This window comes from Dermacentor silvarum, chromosome 11 (genome assembly GCF_013339745.2).
Source record: "Dermacentor silvarum isolate Dsil-2018 chromosome 11, BIME_Dsil_1.4, whole genome shotgun sequence".
Lineage (NCBI taxonomy): Eukaryota > Metazoa > Arthropoda > Arachnida > Ixodida > Ixodidae > Dermacentor > Dermacentor silvarum.
The window spans coordinates 69368150-69376170 of record NC_051164.1 but is presented as its reverse complement, the minus strand read 5'-3'; positions in this window follow the sequence as shown (position 1 = coordinate 69376170).

The window sequence follows — 8021 nt, the reverse complement described above, 5'->3', positions numbered from 1 at the left end:
TTTACACACCGCCTTAGTTGATACTAGGCAACCCACAGAATAAAATGACAAATACTTACTAATTTATAAAGAGAAACACCAATCCCTCAACTTACGTATTGTAACACTTCTTTTAAAACAAGGAATGGACCCCGAAAATGTCTAAATTGTGCAGACCAATCAGACATGTAAACACAGATCACAAGATAATTACAACACTCTTAACCACCAGAATGTGTCGTATGTCACATACTCTCAGATATAGTGTCACCCTTTCAAGCATGCTCTCTCCCAGGTAGATTAATTTTCGCAAATCTTGCACCCATACGCGACGCATTTGCATATGCAGTGCAAGAAAAAAACTGTGAGAGGCGCACTCATAGCAATACTTTTCTTAGCGGATTTGAAAAAAATGTCGCAGTTTCACCCGAAAGGCGAAGCCTTGATTACGATATGAAATTAGTAGACTGCTAAACGAAGCAACTGTAGTAGTTTTATCCGCCTTATAAACTTGGAAACATTCGCTGACTAACTTAATCAGTCCGCGTGCAGTTGCCTTCGTGCTGTGTATAGTTTCATCGCAAATTGGGCAAGAACACAGCACAAACCAAGGTCCCATCTATACTGGCGGCTTGGGGTCAAGGTCATTTCCAGTTTTCTGTCGCGTGTTTTCTTCCTATTGTTAAAGCGGTTCCCGCCAATTGTTTTTTTTTATTATTATTCTCGTTGATGACGTGAACGCTCGATGTTTTTGGCACATTTATATAGAAATATAACGTATCTATTGAGTATTAAATAGAGGCATCCTTAAAGGGTGTAAAAGCGCCTTTTACCCCAAGTGCATAGGAAGTAATTTTTGTCAGCACTCTTAAACAAGTGATTGTGCTACACTGCTCAGATTTAGAAGACATCCAGGAAACATTACAGGTGAGGTGCAGGCAATATTTTGGCAGTACCAGGAAAATTACGCCTTTTCACAAAGAAAAATACAAGTCTTCCGCAATTCCTTTTGAATGAAACTTAGTTACTGCGACTATTCCCCATGAAAGACAGGCGTATTACTTGCTAAGTTGCTTTGGTTGCGTGCTTCTTCCACAAAAAATAGCCCGTCTTTTTTGATGTACCGGGACTTCTAAAAAACTTTCTTATAAGGGCGAACATACTTTCATGTTGGCACCAGCTGTTTCATTGGTTTCATTGCCAGTCACCTCTTACAGAGCTTTTTCTTCTTTTATTTCTATTTCTTCGCATGCAATGATTAACTAGTGAACGATAATGTAACTTTTGCCTGGTAAAGCAGGAAGACTTCGCAGCAACAGAAATAGAGGACCTTTTGCCAATAGACGGTATATTCTAATGATGAATAATATCGTATTCGTTTTTATCCAAAAGCACAGTTCGAAAATTTTCACAAGCACTGCCAGAATCGTTGTAATTATCACGGCCTGTTATTGCGGTGTCATGGCATAAAATTACAGGCTTCGGTCCTTTGCGGGAATTTCCTGCAAATGTGATTGCGTGTTTTTGCGGTACGTGGAATGAAATTACATACGAGTGCATATTTCATACGGGAAATTACTGCAAATACGACGACGCGTTACTGCAGCGCTCTGGAAGGAAATTACGTGCGCCTGCACATTTCACTGGAAATACTTGGCAGCCGATACTGCCGGGAAAGTCGAGTAAAAACAACGGCGCATTTTTTCGCGTGGTTTCACTGTCGTTTAATCGTCCTTGTCGAATAACGCTTTTAGCGGCAAATTATTATTACCTCACACATAGCAAAGCAGTAAAATTCCGCTGTTGCTAGAGTGCGCTGATTAGCTCGTCGTCTCGGGTTCGATCCCGACCATGGCGGCCGTATTCCGTTGGGGCAAGATGGTCAAAATTAATACGGAGCTCACCACTACGACCTGCATTATAAAAGCAGGTTGTGCTGTTACCACGTAATTTCCAAGAATGACATTTGTGACTTACCACTGCTCGAATTCTACGAAAAGCTTTCCAAGCGATGTGCACTACCTATCGCATATGCGTGTACGCTCCATCTGGGGGTGGTGGTACTCTTTCAGCTGTCAGTGTGCTACACCGAGCAGACTGTTCATTTCCACCGCTGCTGATTGGCTCAACACCTGACCTCCGCTCCCTATAACACACATAACATAAAGCTAAACTGCCTAAAAACCAACATTATGCACTTCGTATCCCCACTTACAGGTTGCGCTTGCTGACACTGTCAGTTTTAAGGCACACTCGCTTCACAGTTTCCCGTACTTCGTACTGCAAACTGTCCACAAGATCATTGGAGAGAGTGTTCCATTCCCTTACTGCACTCGCAAAAAAACAAATGCCTGAAGTTATCGCAATATTTTTGTATTATATGTAATAAAACTGCACTTGGCAGCTGCGCAACACACACTCCATGTTTGTCTATATCACACTTCTTTATTCTCTTTCCATACCCTGCCCCTTGTCTTGTTTCAACTTCTTCTATTTCCAGGCCGCCATAGGATTGCTTCATTATGTAAGGTGTTAGGTATGTTTAGCTAGAGTACTTCTTGTGGTAGATGAGGACAAGTAGTCGCTACTGTCGATTCGTAAGGCGTACAGGCGGGCATTCCGGATGTTCTAGCGCCATGCGGGCACATTGTCCTGCTATATTCATATCAGCGCTGCCGTTGTTGCGTCGGGCCAGCTGACGCGCTTTTGGGAGGCAGACTGCGAAGAGCCCAGTGCTGCACTAGACGCCGACAATAATTCCGCCACCTTCTCGGTTAGAGAGGTGATGGCTGCACTCAGCCGAGGCTTCCAAGCTCGGTTTGCCGCCAACCGCGGTTAGCACGCTAACCGCCGGTTTGCCTGCTGCGTAACTGCGCTAACCACAGTTAACAGCAACCGCGGTAACAAGTAATGCTGTTAGCCGCCTAACTGCCCTTTCGCATGAGGTGTAACCGAGCTAATCGTGGTTAGCGATGTCGTTAGGAACGCCCTTGTAACAAGGGTATTACGATTTAGAATGGTGAAAGTGCGAGAACCTTTCCAAAAACATGTCAACGCTCAACTGAGGTTCACAATACAATCGCGCGGAATGGTTAAAATGGAACATTGATAATTGTGCGTAAACCCGTCTGTGATAATGTTATCGATGCTTTAAAATATGGTTCGCTGCCATATGCGAAATATAGTCACTGGGTTTCTTAAAACAGATATATATTGGCAGCTTACAGTATCGTAGCGTAAAAATTACAGGGAGATCTTGTCGGCCTTGCTGTTGCTGAAACGAGAGTCCTACAATTGCATACCTAATGGTTTGGCTCCATTGAAAGTGAGCGGTTGACTTCTTTACTTGTGTTTCATTGCTTGTGTAATGCATTCGGGCCTTCAAGGTGATAATAAATTAAATAAATGAAATATTGTCATCCCCTTTGAGACTGGGCGGGGACAAATCATCACCTAGACTGCTTGAATTACATACAGTAACAGCGGAGCTCTTTAAGCTGTGCCGCATTGTACTAGGGAGCCTACATGCAAGCGCTGTTTAAAACAGCGCTTGCATGTAGGCTCCCTACATTGTGCAAACACAAACTGCTCCTGGCGGTGATGGTCACCGCGCGTTGCCTAGCAACCACCTCGCGGAGCGGCGTGGGCTTCGCCAAATCTCCGTGCCATACACATGTTGCCTTGACATGGGACCTTAAGGAGGGGGAACGAGAGCCTGTGCAGAAAATGAGAGAGAGAGAGAGAGAGAGAAGAAAGAAGGAAGGAAAGAAAGTGTGGAGAAGGTAAGGCAGGGACGTTAACCAGTTTAGCACAACTGGTTTGCTACCCTACACTTGGGAGCGGGATGGAAGAGAATGAAAGATGGGGAGGAGAGAGAGAGAGCACATAGCACAGCACACACATCGTCAGTCACAGTTCGTCACTCTTGCTTGGTACGTGACATCACTGTCACAGGCACTTGTTCAAGCCCGTTTCTTGCAAAAATCTAAGCAGTCCTTTTGTCGCCTTCAGCTGCGATGTCTTCTGTCGACGATATGCGAAAATTTTCAACTGACATTGGTCTATTGTCAAGGGGCGCTAAAATTGACGCCACAGACTGTCTCTGAACATTATATTCAGGACAGTCGCATAAAATGTGTTCTAGCGCTCCTCGCAAAGACAGGTATTGCAATTGCGTTGTCGGCGATTCCAATGAGAAATGAATAAGATTTCATGAATGCCACCCCTAGCCATAAGCGATAAAGCAGAGTGGCCTCTCTTTGGCGGAGTCTAGTCGGCATACAATGATGCATCAAAGAGGGCAGGTTGAATTGACGCTTCAGTTCGTCTGGCTGCTTGGTGTGCACCATAAAGAAAGCGTGATCTCCTGTGCAAGCACTCGACGTCTGCTTGCCTCGTCGGGCCGTGATCAAAAGTGGTATGGCCTCTTTCTGTGTGTCTTCAAGCGATGCCCGAGCGGCATTATCAGCGTCTTCGTTCCCTATGACGCCGCAGTGACTTGGGAGCCACTGAAACATCACGTGGTGTCCTTTCTCATGTGATGTATGGCGCAGGTTTCTAATATCGAATACAAGCTGTTCGTGTGGTCCGCGACGCAGAGCTGATAGCACAGATCGTAGGGCTGCCTTTGAGTAACTGAAGATTGACCATTGTCGAGGTGGTTCCCGATTGACTAAACAAAATGCAGCGCACAGAGCAGCTGTTTCCACAGTTGTCGATGTCGTTGGGTGGTCAGTCCTAAAGCTGCATCTAAACCATCGATACCATCTTGGTGCCTTATTAGCCTCACAGCGTATCTCAGTGTACCAGGAATCCGGAAAAAATCTTAGCTGTCGTCGCCTGTGCTGAAACAACTGTCTCTGCTTCTTGTGCACGAGAGGTATGCGGACAGTGTCCATATTTATACTGATGGTTCCACAAGAAAGGAAGAATTAGGAGCAGCACCAACGACGCAATACTGCCGACGCCATTCGCGTTTCCCCGTTTCCCCGCGTTCGCGCCTAACGCGTGCGGTATCCGTGACTACAGCAGGCGCCTCTGGCGGCGGCTCGGCAGGTTTCGACCAGCCACACCCCGGCAAGTGAGGCGGTGCAGCTTGGCCGTGCCATCACAGGGGAGATAAAGCTCAGAGCCGCCGCGACGGCGGCACAACTCTCGTTGACTTTGTGGCGAGTACATGTAGCCTTGACATGGGACAACCAAAGATCCGGACAGCCGAAGAAGAAGGCGCTCATCTTGAAGCGCGTCGCGTGGTTACGCGTCGGCGGCGAGCCGATTCGGAATACCGTGCCTACAACGCTTAGCATTTCCTAGCAAAATTTAACCAAGCCTAGTAAAACCTGGAAGAAGCTAGGTCGACCACCAGCTCCGCTGTTTACTCTAGCCTTGCACCACTAGTGCAAACTGCCCACATTTTTTATATCAATTCTGTTCTTTCTAGCATTTTTCTATATATCTCTTCATGCTGTTCTATCTAGCTTGTACCACTGCCTCTGCCTCTATTGGATACGGTACTATCAGTCTATTCCCTGCTTTTTTAAAGCGGAGCTGTTCCCAGTCGAGCGTTCGCCGTCTGTCCGGTGTCACGCAGATCACGTGACTAGGAAAGGATGAGAGCCGCGCCGGGGGAGGTCAGGTCACATTACCAGTAGAGGAGGAGAGGCTCGCTGGGTGAGGAGGCACCCAATGAGACCGTACGCTGGGAGGAGGAGGCGACCAATGAGAAGCCGCACTGGGGGCGAGGAGGCGAGGCGATGTGTAAAAGAGGTGCTTCTGTGCGGCGCGCTCTTTCGGATAACGAACGCGCATCGCACCTGGGCTGCGATGCGCGAGGCAGCGCACAGGTTTGCTGCCGACGCCATCCGCGTTTCCCCGCGTTCGCATAGAACGCGCGCGGTGTCTGTGACTGCAGACGATAGGTTTCACAGTAGGTTTCGACCAGAGAACTGAACACTCGATCGTCGAGTAGCGTCGGAAGTAAGTGCCTCTGAGATCTTGCTTCGCAATGTTTCAATATAATGTAAGTTCCCTGTTGTAGATCTGCCTTTCCTTGTGTTTACGCAATTGCATAACGTGCAACACATGCACATGTAACACTCGTAACACTCGGTGTAACTAACACAGCTTCGCTGTTCGACCATCTTCAAGGAGTGGAAGGGGCGGTGATTTTTGAAGCGATAGCTTCATTACGCTGCCTCGGGCAGCCATCGGCGACTCAACAGTTTGCACCTTGAGAGCTATAGCTCAAACCACACGAGAGCATTAAGGTGGCGGTCCCACTCCGGCGGCACGAGCCCCCCGTTTTTAGAACACTTGGAGCAACCGTGGCAGGTCTTCTACTTAAGATATAAAGTTGTCGCATATACCATAAAAAAGCCCAATTCTGGTAGATTCCAACAATATATAATATAAAAAATTGATTAATGTGATTTACAAATAAATGTGCAAGAACAAGCATCAGATACATGGTTTTTGCGAACTGTGTCTCAGTTGTGACCATATTTAGAAGAAACTACCGCATTTACGGCATTGCGGCGGGCTCTGTAGCTTTAGGACATATTTATCTATATCCTAGACGCAGCAAAATAATGTTGAATTTTAACTTTTAAGATAATTTGCTTTCGAAGATTGCCAAATATGGCAATCCTCTGTTGTAAACAGCCCGGCAACTACACGGTCAAGGAAGCTAAATTTTGGATAGAGTTCAATGAATTTACATTTGGGATGCAAGATTTCATTCATGTACCTGTATTAGTTTTCCTAATAATGCGACCAAAACTAAGCAATATTTAGAATTCTGGTTCTACTTTTGCCCATTTTTGCGGGAAGGTACTAAAGCTACGAAGCTGCGGTTTAAAACTAATAAAGGTAACATAACCTACCCCCGCATAAGAGTCTCAGTAAGGAAGAACATGGTTAATGGAGAAAGCTGCAAACCTGTACATATAACAACCTGCCCATTTTCCATAAAATCCATCCCGAAAGAAATACGGACACATGCCCATGGCACGGGGCCATGCCAACCCTAGACAACATCGCATGGGCATGCATGGCACATACACAAAATACAAACACACGAAAATGACGGAGCACACACACTGGGAGGCGGCGCCGTCCAATTCACTGGTCCAAAGGGCCACCATTCCAAAAGCAAGTCGGAGCGCGGAAGCCAGTGGGGCCCTCCACCCATTGAGTGCTTTACTCATCAATAAAGTTCTTGTTCTTCTTCATGTATATTTTTATCCTTTCTGCGTCTTTTCCTAACTCCCTGTGGTCTAACTGTGCCCTTTACTAGTGTGTCGCTACATTCAATTCCTAATCTTCCTTCCTGATTTTCTGGGGCCGACCTAAGAAAGCTACAATCCCGCGAACAGACGCAAAGTGCCTCGAGTGGTCAGTCGAGCGGCAATTTTGCCTCTATTCACAAGTTTCTTTCACGCTCGAAAAAAAAAAAACAGTGTTTGTAGCACGGTTTGAGCAACATAAATCTGCATGGGAAGTTTTCATGATGCTCTACAATTTTTGTCGTTGGCAATTTTTATCTAATTATAACCATTGAGAAGTTGAATAAATAATTAAGGAAGGAACCGAGGGACGCAAGGAAGCAAGGATGACCTGACAGCTGAAAAGCCAGTCAGATAACTGTTAAACTAATCAAACGGTATGCAAAAAATTATTTGAGGTTAATAATAATCAATCAATCATGTGTTTATCATGCCCAGGAACAACCATGAGGTCCTAGTGCTGGCGCACATATACGTAGAAAAATAAATACAGCAGGGGAATATTAGTAAAAAAACAATGAATAAAAATAGCAATCTCGAAAAGAAAAGTGTAGTACTTAAAACAAGGCGCAATTCGCATACATAAGGAAAAGGAGGAGAGAGGAAGTTGAACAATATGTGAAACTAAGAGACAACAACGCAAAGCTCAGAACAGAATAATGACAGCGAGTTGTGAAAAATATCAAGGCCATGAAAGTTGAAGTTATAAAGCCTCTGTTTTCGGTGGTCGGTTGAGTGTTGGTGGTGACAGGCAGCAAC